Below are 13,126 nucleotides of genomic sequence, written 5' to 3' on the forward strand. Positions count from 1 at the left end.
AAATACCAAAGCCAAGACACTTGGGTTTTTTTAAATCTCAATTTGTCATATCCTTACAAGAGCATTACTGAATATTGCATGGGTCAGTGAAGTCTGGACAGAAAATATGGGTTTATTTCCTGGAAGTACCCATAGCCGAATGAAAGCTAAGCTATCTTTAATCAAATGTAGCCTAAGTTATAATACAGGCAATTAAAAAGTGTTGATTTTTGGTCTGTACCAGTACAAACAACATGGAGAAAACAAATTACAGCACCCTATGAAATCTAGCTTTTCTGTTTCCAGAAGCAGTGTTGACATCTGCATGGATGGATTCACCATGACCCCTGACACAGCCAATGCCATTAGAGCATTTCAATTAGCCATAATGTTCACCAAAGTGTTAACATTTTGAATCTTTGACCACAAGAACGTCTGCAGATACAGTCTAAATGGCTTGGGTTTCACTGAGCTGTTTGCATAACTAGTGCAAGCAATTTACAACAGTTCACATGATTTCATGAAACAGGGCAGATAAAAAAATAGAGGCATCTAAGTTTTTTGTTGTTCAGTTCTGTCTTGTTAGCTGCCTTTGTTTTCTTTGTTTTCTCCTAATTTCTTTGTTATTCTATTCACTGCAAAGGCATCCTGCCAAAAATAAATATTCCCAACCTCCTTTCCTCCCCAAGCCACAGAAGCAATTTAACTGCAATTGTAATTGCATTACTATTTAACTGTATGTGGCAGTGGCAACTCTTCAAACAGCTGTGTTTTAAACATCTCATTGCTCTAGAAATAATCTGCAAGTATATCAAGAACACTTCTGCTACACACATCTCATTATCTCTTCACTCTTCCCCATTTTGTCATGTATATTTCTGTAAAGCAGGTTGAGCAACCTCAGAGTGTATAAAAAAAATATATGCACTGATTTTGTTTCCCCTACCTAGAATTTTCACTCTGAAAAAAAATGTGGAAATCCCAGTTCTAACATTTTTTATAAAGCAACATTAAACATTTGTGCCTGCAGTAACTCTTCTCTGCTGCAAAATCTATTTCATTTGCATTTTTGACTGCGGTGGGTTGAAAATTCCACACCCCCCAATATTCAGTTTGCCAGACCAGCTCAGTTGGAAGCAAATGAAAGCTGTATTTACAAGCAAAACTGCAATCTGCAATGAAATGCAATGAATATGTACTAAATATACAGTATTCACAATATTTACAGGTATTTATGATTAATGAACAGCACAAGAACGACCCTGGTCAAAGACCAGGGCAAGCTACTAGCTTCTCCCTTCTTGCCTCCCCTTTAACCCCCTGTACAAAAGGGACAAGAGAAAGGAGAAGACAGATATTAAACTTAGCCAAAACAATGCAGCCAAGGTCAAGCAGAAGAGAGTGAGATGTACTGACAGCATCTAATAATCTCCGTGCTGCAAATTTTCCATCTGCTTTGCAGCATTTGTTGTAACACAAATCTCCAATTTGTAGATCACAGTATCACAGTATCACAGTATCACTAAGGTTGGAAGAGACCCCAAGGATCATTGAGTCCAACCTGTCTCCACAGACCTCATGACTAGATTTTGTCTTTTATGCATCACAAGCCAGCAGTGTGCCCAGGTGGCCAAGAAGGCTAATGGCATCCTGGCCTTGATCAGGAACAGTGTGGCCAACAGGCGCAGGGCGGTCATTGTGCCCCTGTACTCAGCACTGGTTAGACCACACCTTGAGTCCTGTGTCCAGTTCTGGGCCACTCAGTTTAGCAAAGGTTTTGACTTTCTGGAGTGTGTCCAGAGAAGGGCAACAAAGCTGGTGAGGGGTTTGGAACACAAGCCCTATGAGGAGAGTCTGAGGGAGCTGGGGTTGCTTAGCCTGGAGAAGAGGAGGCTCAGGGCAGACCTTACTGCTGTCTACAACTACCTGTAGGAAGGTTGTAGCCAGGTGGGGGCTGGTCTCTTCTCCCAGGCAACCAGCACCAGAACAAGAAGACACAGTCTTAAGCTGTGCCAGGGGAGGTTTAGGCTGGATGCTAGGAAGAAGTTCTTCATAGAAAGAGTGCTTGGTCATTGGAATGTGCTACCCAGGGAGGTAGTGGAGTCACCACCACTGGAGGTGTTTAGGAAGAGACTGGATGGGCCTCTTGATGCCATGGTTTAGTTGATTAGATAATGTTGGATGATAAGTTGGACTCGATGATCTCAAAGATCTCTTCCAACCTGGTTAATTCTAATTCTAATTCTAATTCTAATTCTAATTCTAATTCTAATTCTAATTCTAATTCTAATCTCCCAGCCTGAGGAAGTGAGAAGAGAGAGAAATTGTTTTGGGAACTAAATCTTATGGTAGATATCTCTCCAATGGGACTGTTTAGCATTATCATTATTTCCCTTTTTACACCCAATAGTGATTCATTCACATTTTTACTACTTTCTGTTCAAGATCTGTGCAAAAAATTTTAAAGGCATAGCCTAAAACTACCACCTTGACATGCAAAGCAAATCCAAAAAAAACACCATCATTGCAATTGTGTTTCAATCAACAAGAAATATACTGTGGTGTCAGTTTGTCAAATGGGGGGAAAAAAATCCAAGCCACATTTATAGCATTTTAAGACTGCTGCCAGGGGGCCCCTTTTTTTGTAATTCCCTTTAACTGATTTAAACACTCTTCCAGAAGAATACTTAAACATTTGTCTTTTTTTCCCCCTCTTCTAGTTTTTTTAGTTTCAGATTTTTCATCTCAGTGGTGACAAAAAGCAGGACATTATAAACTGTACATAGAACACTGACTTATAGGAAGAAATTTTGTAAAGAGATTCTGCTCTTTATCTGCTCTCACAAGAAGGTTTATTCAAAACTGAATGATTGGAATGGTACTTAAAAAAATAAAATGTTCAGACAAGATGAGCATGTTCCCACAGACAGACCCTAAGATACAAAATGTAACCCTTTCTGAAAGGGCTAGATTCTTACATAAACTCTGAAAACATCAGGGACATGTATTTTGGGAGAGGTATTAGAACATAGTCTCCAGAGTTTAAGCAAAACTGTAACTATCAGATGAACCTTTGTCTGCAAGTTTCTGAAGCATCTGACACCGACGGCTCTCAGATGTGGGATGTTAGACTACATGGAGGATGAACAAAGTCTCCACATTCCATTTTCACTGTATAGAAGCTATGAGGACTTTTTTCTCCTCCAGGCCCCTCCCACAAAGGCTGACATAAAAATGGACTCATCACAAAACTAAATTACAGATTATTTCTGCAGCAAAAAATGTTAGTAATGTACCCTTGCAATCAGCTCTGTTAAGTTTTTATGCTCCCTGTAAACCCCTGCACCCTCCATGCCTCCCTCCCTCTCTCTTTGCAAGAGGAATTTTAAAGCTGTAAGTGGCAGGATTCCAGCAGTTATGTTACTGCCAAAAATTAATTTAAAAAAAAAAAAGAAAAAAGAGAGAGGCTGCAAGCTGAAAAAAGAGGAGTGGGAAATGCATTCCCTGTGCATCAGAGACCTTGGATCTTGGCAGTATGATGGCATTTTACCTTGAAAATGTCTCTCCCTCTTGTGTTTCTCCTGTCTGCCACACATGGCTGATTGCAATGAGCTTTTGTCTTTTTCTAGTACAAGAAAAGACATAAAACATCACTTCTGCCACTGGAGCTTGCTGGTTTGCAAGAAAGAGATGCAGATCAGCATAAAATCTAGTTCCCACAATTTTCCTAGGCCTTACATGCATATCTTTTATGATAGTGATAGTGTGGCTGAGAACTGATATGGAGAACTGGCTTTAAAGCAGATTTTGAAAACAGAAATTGTATTTGTTTACAGGAGGGATGATTCAGACACTGCATAGTGGAGCTGATGCTGTCAACAAAATTACTTCTGTTTACTTTTACAGTCTTGTCCTCACATCCACTGAAAAACAGTGCCTTTCATAGCAGTGCTCTGGGACAAGTCTCAAATAAACAAGCAGGAGCTAGCCCACACCACAGCCTCATCTGAGCCTGGGAAAGGCCCAGCATGCCAGGGCAGACCCACTTCAATGACCTCATAGGGTGTCCCTAACATCATTAGAGGCAACTCATTATGAACATGCTCTGAACCCTTGCTGACCTTCCCTCCTGTGTTCCAATTCTGATGTACCCTTTACAATATGTAAGAATTAAAACAAGTGAAAGACTTGCAGATTTAAGTGAATAGCAAAATTATTTCCTCTGAATTGTAATGGTAATTTCAGAAACTGCCATTTAACAAGATCATGTAAGACATGGGATTCTCCCATTTATATCACTTTATTTTTATCTACCATGAAGGCCTTCCAGATCCTTCTACAACTATTCACAGGTGTCCTTCATCTTCACTGGTTTGACTAATTCAGTTTCACCAGCAAATTTTTGTATGCTGTTGCTCACTGAACATAAAATGTCACACCACAAATTGCTATATAATTCCTCTGCTACCTCACTTTGCTCCAATAAATGGTGATTTATTCATACATCCCAATTTTTACCCTTTATCAAGTATTGATCCATGTAAGAATCTTCTGCCTTATGTTAGGTTCTAGGGACTACATCCACAGAGAATCCACATTAACATCAAGGGAATCCAATGCCAGCTGGGCCTGGCTTTCCACCAGTAAATTCACAAAGGGAGGATGCATAATCAAGTGCACAAAAATAGGACACAGAACATGTACAAGTTGTTGTACCACCCAGATCCAGGACGCAGATAACAATGTCTATAACCATGAAGAACAAATGCCACACACTTCTGGTTTTAGACCTCACCTGTTCCTCTGTAGCAGTATACAGTTGTCAGAAATAAGATGAGAAAAAGTGAACTACAATGGCAATCAGCACCCAGAAGAAAAAGAGAAAGCATAGACAGTTTAAAAAGCTGCACCAGGACTGGCTGTCACAAGGGCAGTAAGCCTGAAAGGAAGAAGCAGCTGTAAAGAGAAAACTGCCTGAGATGGCACATTTTATTCTCATAGATGATAGAATTGTTAGGGTTGGAAGGGACATCAAGGATCATCTAGTTCCAACCCCCCTGCCATGGGCAGGGACACCTCACACTACATCAGGTTGATCAGAGCCACATCCACTCTGGCCTTAAAAACCTCCAGGGATGGAGCTTCTACCACCTCCCTGGGCAACCTCTTCCAGTGTCTCACCACCCTCATGGTGAAGAATTTCTTCCTAACATCCAATCTGAATAGAATAAAATAGAATAGAATTAACCAGGTTGGAAAAGACCTTTGAGATCATCAAGACCAACCCATCACCCAACACCATCTAATCAACTAAACCATGGCATCAAGTGCCTCATCCAGTCTCTTCTTAAACACCTCCTGTGACGGTGACTCCACCACCTCCCTGGGCAGACCATTCCAATGGCCAATCACTCTTTCTGTGAAGAACTTCTTCCTAACATCCAGCCTAAACCTCCCCTGGTGCAGCTTGAGATCTCCATTCCCCCTAGTCCTATCTGACACCCTAAAAAGTCCATCCCCAGCTTTCTTGTAGGCCCCCTTCAGATATTGGAAGGCCACAATAGGTCTCTTCAGAGCCTTCTCTTCTCCAGACTGAACTGTCCCAGCTCTCTCAGGCTGTCTCCATAGGAGAGGTGCTCCAGCCCTCTGAGCCCTCCAGCCCTTCTCTGGACATGTTCCAGCACCTCCACACCCTTCTTGTAATAGGGGCTCCAGAACTGGATGCAGTACTCCAGGTGGGGTCTCATCACAGTAGAGTAGAGGGGGAGAATCACCTTCCTCGACCTGCTGGCTGTGCTTCTCTTGATGCAGCCCAGGATCTGATTGGCTTTCTGAGCTGCAAGTGCACACTGTTGAGCTTCTCATCCACCAGCACCCCCAAGTCCTTCTCGTCAGGGCTGCTCTCAAGCCAGTCACTGCCCAGCCTATATTGGTGCCTGGGATTGCGCCAACCCAGATACAGGACCTTGCATTTGGTCTTGCTGAACCTCATGAGGTTGGCTTGTGCCCACCTCTCCAGCCTGTCCAAGTCCCTCTGGATGGCATCCCTTCCCTCCAGCGTGTCTGCTGCACCACACAGCTTGGTCAGCAAACCTGCTGAGGGTTCACTCAATGCCACTGTCCATGTCACTAGCAAAGATGTTGAGCAAGACTGGTCCTAGTACTGATCTCTGAGGGACCAGTCACTGGCAATGTATGCCTAATTCCTCAAGCATTTTAACAAACTCAGATTCTGCTACCACAACATCTTTAGTGCTCTCAGCAATGGACTTACCTGCTTACTATTTGTTTTCATAGAAAATGAAGCAAGTTACAAACACTTCACGTTTTCTTTTGTGAGTGCCTCCTGCAGATCTGTAGCACAGCACACAGAAGTAACATTAAGGTGTGGTAAAAGTGCTGTCTGTTTATATAGCTTTTAATTTTCCTGTATTATTGCTAACCAAGAATCAAAGAGTAGAGGTAAACACCTCTGCTCCTTGAATTTCCAGAATGTTTCTCCCTCATTACAAACACTGTTGAAGGACATGATAAAGCTGAGTTGACCTACTTCAATCTCATCCATCAGCACAGGCACAACTGGGGAAAAGCCTTCCTGGAGTAACATCAGCACTTTCATTGACAACAAGTGTAAACCAAACAAGAGCAGAAGGCAAAAGATCAGTAAGTCCAATTCAATGCCTGAGAAGTGTTTTTACCTCCCTTTTGACCCACGTTTCCATGTGACAAAATTGCCTGCAAAGCACAGCAGTTTATGTTGAAAACTCAGCTACACTGTGTGACTGTGACAGTGTTTACAGAAAAGTTATTTTGTGCACTGGTGGTACAAGCATGCAAAAGGTTTAAGATTTGGGCTAGATCTCCACCTGGCATTAGTGCTTGAGGTCAGTGGAAAGGCACTCCGAACCCAGGACCTCACAATACTTCAGATGAAGGATATCAGCACCAAGGCTTTCTTTCCTACATACATGCTTTAATATAACATGCATGCATGCCTTTACTTTTAACTTTTTTAAATGGTCTTTCATAAAAACCATAGCATCCATTCTATGCAGTCCTTCACAGCAAGCTAAATCCCCAAGGAAGATGATTTTTAGAAAAGGCTTTGGCTCCCTGCATAGGATTGTCTGAGGAACACAAATCCATGCAGAGGCCAGAAATTGGGATCTTAGAGGCACCCATATGCTGCCATGCCATAAAGAATAACACAGGAAGAAAGCAAAGGATGTACTTGAGACTCTGGAGGTTCAGACAGTTGATCAGGTAAGGTTTATCCCCATAACCTATAGACCCTGGTACAGGATCCAAGTCATAACATCTCCACTGCACTTCCCCTAATGAAAATGAAAGAAAGTTGAGGGTGTGAGTGGTAGATAGACTCTTTTCTCCCCAAATGAACAGGAACCTGATCCAGACCTGTACCAGGAACACGATGGGGACACAATTACCCCATCGCAACCTCCTATGGAATGAGAGAGACATTTACCCACTACAGGCAGATTTCCTTTGGTGTAAAAATTTGCTGGTCTTAATGGACACCATTTCGTTCCAGATGAGAACTCCTCCTTCTTATTCTGTAGAGATAGTCCTGGTTTAATCAACACAATGTAGCTGCATATATCTTCTTAAATCTCACAACCACAACATGTAACAATTAATTAGGGCAAAACTCAGCTGTTTTCATCTAATATGAACTGATGACCCAGCAAGTTTTCAGCATCAGCTTTGAGTTTTATCTGGCCCTGTAGAAAGCCCTGGCCAAATTTCCAATCACCATCATTTGGAGACACAGAGCACATTTTTCAGCTGGGTGAGGCTGAGGCAAATGTAAATGTAAGCAGAAATTATGAAGATGTCAACCAGCAACTGTGGTTGTGCTGCCAAAAGCTATCTATACCGTGCAACCAGGAAAATACATGTCAAACCAGCATGCAAACACAGAGAAACCTAAAGGGGTATATTACAAGGGGTATATTTCAGAGGCTCCCGGCTCTGGGTAGGCAATCAGTGTAACCCAAAACTGACTACTGTATTTGTTAAACCAAAACAATTACAAGTGATAAATGGGTAGAAATCTGTACTTTTATTGATTCACACTCAACAGTTCTCATAGTGTGTTACTGTAAGTCTATCTTTTTTTAATTCTGACATGTTTTATTCATTACAGGCACAGACTGTAGAGTTGAATGGAGGACTCTGTTGTGACAAATTGTTTCTGACTGACAGACATAATGAGCTGCAAGTTTTGCAATAAAATTATAGTAACTTTCATGGCAATTCTGCTACTTTGCATCTCCTAATTTCAGGAAGAGGGGCATACTTAAACCAGTGTGTGCATTCTTATGCAACAAAGCCAGTGCAAATTTCTTATTGAAGTGTGTAGATAGGCATAATTTGTTTCCCAAATAAATAAACAAACAGCATTTGGCTCTCTGTAGCTACTAGAGTTATTATGAAAGTCCAAAAACAACAGTAATGCTTTTTACCATAAAATTACAAGTCAAGAAACAAGGATTTAGATAACAGTCAGAGTCTAAATTGTATGTTTTTAAACTTACAGGCAAGTTTTTATTCAACAATAGCTTCAGTTCCAATACCACAGCTCACACAAAGCCCACATTCTCTTCCGCTTGTCTCGTTCTGTTCCTCTTCAAGTGATGATACCATCAGATAATGTTGTGCTTGCCAGAATGACTGAAACACATGGCAAAGTTTTGCAAAAGCCATCACTCCACACGGAATTTCAACACTTGGGTCATTTACTAGGATGATAATGTGTCAAAGTACCATGGCGATACTCCAGCACTATCCTCATACAGCCATGAGATTTCCAGTAACAGAGTGACTTTGAACTTCTCTTTTAAGAAGCAGACACATTAAAGAGCTAATTAAAGGTAATTTGGGTCAATAAAAATAATGTGTTTTCATTTTCACCTCATATCCAGAAGGAATTTATTTCAGTTTAAGATGTTTCTGCAATTAGTTATCTATGGGAAACTTAATAGATTTTCTCTGACACTCCATCAGTTCAACGGAAGACAAAAATTGCCTGTCTCTTCAACAAACAAACAAACAAACAAAACTTCCCAAAATTATGGATCCAAAATTCCTTCAACTTGACAGCTTGTGCTGGACAGATGGGCAGAGTCCACTAGCATGACATTTAACACATTTAAGTGCTGGATCCTGCACATTGGCCACAACAACCCCATGCAGTGATACAGGCTGGGGTCAGAGTGGCTGGAGAGCAGCCAGGCAGAAAGGGACCTGGGGGTACTGGTTGACAGTAGGCTAAATATAAGCCCAGGCAGCCAGGAGGGCCAATGGCATCCTGCAGCCTGGATCAGGAACAGTGTGGCCAGCAGGAGCAGGGAGGTCATTCTGCCCCTGTATTCAGCACTGGTTAGGCCACACCTTGAGCACTGTGTCCAGTTCTGGGCCCCTCAGTTTAGGAAAGATGTTGACTTGCTGGAACATGTCCAGAGAAGGGCAACCAAGCTGGGGAGTAGTTTGGAGCACAAGCCCTATGAGGAGAGACTGAGAGAGCTGCGGTTGCTTAGCCTGGAGAAGAGGAGGCTCAAGGGAGACCTTCTTGCTTTCTACAACTACCTGAAGGGAGGTTGTAGCCAGGTGTGAGTTGGTCTCTTCTCCCAGGCAACCAGCACCAGAACAAGAGGACACAGTCTTAAGCTGTGCCAGGGGAGGTTTAGGCTGGATGTTAGGAAGAAATTATTCACAGAAAGAGTGATTGCCCATTGGAATGTGCTGCCCATGGAGGTGGTGGAGTCACCATCACTGGAGGTGTTTAAGAAGAGACTGGATGGGTTGCTTGGTGCCATGGTTTAGTTGATTAGATGGTGTTGGGTGATAGGTTGGACTTGATGATCTCTAAAGTCTTTTCCAGTCTGGTTAATTCTATTCTATTCTATTCTATTCTATTCTATTCTATTCTATTCTATTCTATTCTATTCTATTCTATTCTATTCTATTCTATTCTATTCTGTTCTATTCTGTTCATGTTTGTCACAGGCAAGTATGAGATTAACAACCCCTTCCCCCAGTCACCTTTGGATCAATGGCTACTTGGGCAAACATTGCTGGTTGGCATCCAGAATAATATTGTATTTTGAGCAGATGCAAAATCCGTTTTTCTGATCTTCATCTCCTAGAATGACTGCAAGCTTTTCCTGACAGTAAATTCATTCAAACATAAGGCCGGTGGACTCTAAAGTTAACTTCAGCTGCAAGTTGAATATTCAAATGAGTTGAGTTTACAACTCAGTTAAGCATTTTGAAATTTTACTTTATTTATGATTGAAAAGTAACTCAGAAAATTTCCTATTCCTGAAAAGGCAAAGCATCTGGGGAAAAGTAGAGAACACGCATCTACATCCACACTATCTTACCTACCTGTGTCGGTGACATAATTCTCTGGCAATGATTAATAAATGAAACATGTAAATATGATGCACACTCATGGTATTTTACACTTGCTCTGGTGGACGATACCCAGAAGTTTAGAAGGCCAGCTAGCCTTGGTCAGCTTTAGTTAACAGTAATGCACTGAGATACTTTGCTCCACAACACTGAAATTCAGGTACTGGAAGTCTGAGTTCTTTCATGACATTCTACATGTTGTCTATCACCATTTCTAACCACATGCAAATCTCCTCCAGAACAGGCTGAGCCTGCTTAAGTTTATGGTAAAAGTCTGTCTAATCCATCTGTAACTCCAAAAATCTAGCGTTATCTTACTGCTGCTCCCAGCTAATCCCCCATCTTTGGGGGAGTTGGGGGAAGAATTGACTTCTCCCCAGTTCATTGTTGTCTTTGATCTAGGCTCTGGGTGCAGCTTTGGAGGGGCAATGAGGGACAGATCTGGATCCAGGTTTCTCATCTCACTTTCACAAATAAACACACATACAAAGAAATATATAAGAATAAATACAGTGGCACAACTGCAGAGAACATCTCCCAGTTACCATCAGCCTGTATAGCAGCTTGTGCTTTTGGTATCAATATGCCCAAATACTGTGAATTTTGAGTCCCAGTTCTTACAGGAGAGAAAACCACTTGAGCCAAGGAAGCCTGAATAGCTAACTTTGTGACAAAGCTTTTAAACAAAATAATTCAATCCCTCAAAAGCACAATCTTCCCCCCACTTCATGGCAGGCTCTCACCTGCATCTGGAAGTGGCAGGTGAAGTGAGACAGAGGCATGGGAGAAGACCTGAAGATAGTTGCCAGCATGTTATCAGTCATTAACAGGCAAGGCTTCCTCTGAGGGAAATAAGAATTATTTCAAATCAAGAAAAATAAACACCAGAAAAATCAGCTGTGCAAGTGGCTCATGTAAAACATGAATGCAGCCACGGTTTGCAGGTCCAAGGGGAATCCAACTTTGTGAGCTTACCACAGAAGAATGCATACCCCAGCTCTTAGCTCCTATAAAAGCACTGAAATGAAAGAGTAAAGCCCTTCCTAAACATACAAACTGCATAAGTGATTGCAGACCACAGCTTGTCAGGCAGTCTGCTGCCATCCTCCAGATGATGACTTATAGTTACCTATATGCATCACCTTCCTCATTTGTCTAGCACAGGCAAAAGAGAAGACAGGAAAAGTAAAATGCTAAAGTGAGACTTTGGTACACAGGAAGTAACCTCTTCTGGTGTTTATTTTGGCAGGAACAATTTTGGCAGACACTATTACAACCTTGTTCACTTGCAAAGCAAAGTTGCAGCTCCACATATTATTAAAACTCCAGAGCTGACCGATCACTTTCCACATGGTAGTGTGGAACTAGCAGAGCACAGGCAAACCCATTTGGTCAGCAAAGTTCTTTTTTTCAGTCTCTGAATAGAGAGAGCTGACTGTCTAAAGCAAAGGGAATAGGGTCCTTCTGAATTTAAAGTTGAAGTCCCAACTCTTTCCTCCACAGGCATTGGAACTGCCAGCAGATGCACTGCATCATTGTCAGACCTGCACAGTTGAACAGATCTAGGAGTGGCAGATGACACTGGCCTGGTATTAGAGCTGCACTTTGTAATAAGACTGCTTGAAAATACTGCTGAGCCATGGGAAGTTAATTTTCTGCATATCAAAGGGAGCTACAGGGGAGAGAGAGTGTCTTGTCTAGATACTCCAACCCAGTTTTTTTGCATATTAGAGGGATGCAGCAACACAGACACATGTTTTTCCAGCTTCCTGGTGGCTGGGAACTCTGCTTAGCAATTCTATTTCCAATCCCCAAGTACAAGATCCTGTACTGTGATGTAGGTTACTGATGCATCCCAACTGCAGGCCTGCCTACTTCTTGACAAATCCTTCTGGGATCTCTCCCATGCTCCCCATGTGGGGCAGAGAAGTTTCCAGGGATGAAGGAGGAGAAGGAAAGTCCATATGCCTCAGCTCTCCTCTCAGACAGAGATAGCAATTCTAGGAGGCAGTAATTTTGCCTCCAAGTCCTCCAGAATGCAGAATACACTGCTTACAGCAAGAGTTGCTGATGTTGGGCCACAGAAATATCCCTTGCATATAAAAGCACGCAACTCACTTACACTGCCATATTGCTTTTGTTACACCTCACTTAAAATATGATCAGCTTCTGATTATCCTGGAGTATCATAAATGGTGCAGTGTTAGTGAAACAGTGGCATGTAAAATCTGTCACATGAGAATGGGAAAAAAAATCAGTATTGCTTGGTCAAAGCTATCACAATGTTTTTTTATTAATGCCAAATATTGAAGTGCTGATTCTCCTGAAACATTTTCTTCACTCTTTGTATACAGTCTTGAGCACATTATTTCACATGCCTTGAAGCCAGAATGTATTTTGATATTTTGCTTTTTGATAGCCTGCATAGTAAAAATGAGAGCAAACAACTGGTCTGCATGTGTTAGTATATCCTCAGAGATACCAGTCTTTCTCTTATGATTGGAAAGGTCAAAATCAGAACAAGTGACTCACAGTTTTGTATGCTTTAGGCCTATAATCTGTAAGAACTCAAAACGTCCATCTCTTGCTTTGTTAAAAAAGTATTTACCCATGTCTGTTTCAAACAGTGATGCACCAAACCACCTCAGCAAGTGTTCAAGTTGACATTATGAGCAGACTAGATCTGTGATCATTTCACTAATCACAGCAA

This window comes from Dryobates pubescens, chromosome Z, assembly GCF_014839835.1.
Source record: "Dryobates pubescens isolate bDryPub1 chromosome Z, bDryPub1.pri, whole genome shotgun sequence".
Classification (NCBI taxonomy): Eukaryota; Metazoa; Chordata; class Aves; order Piciformes; family Picidae; genus Dryobates; species Dryobates pubescens.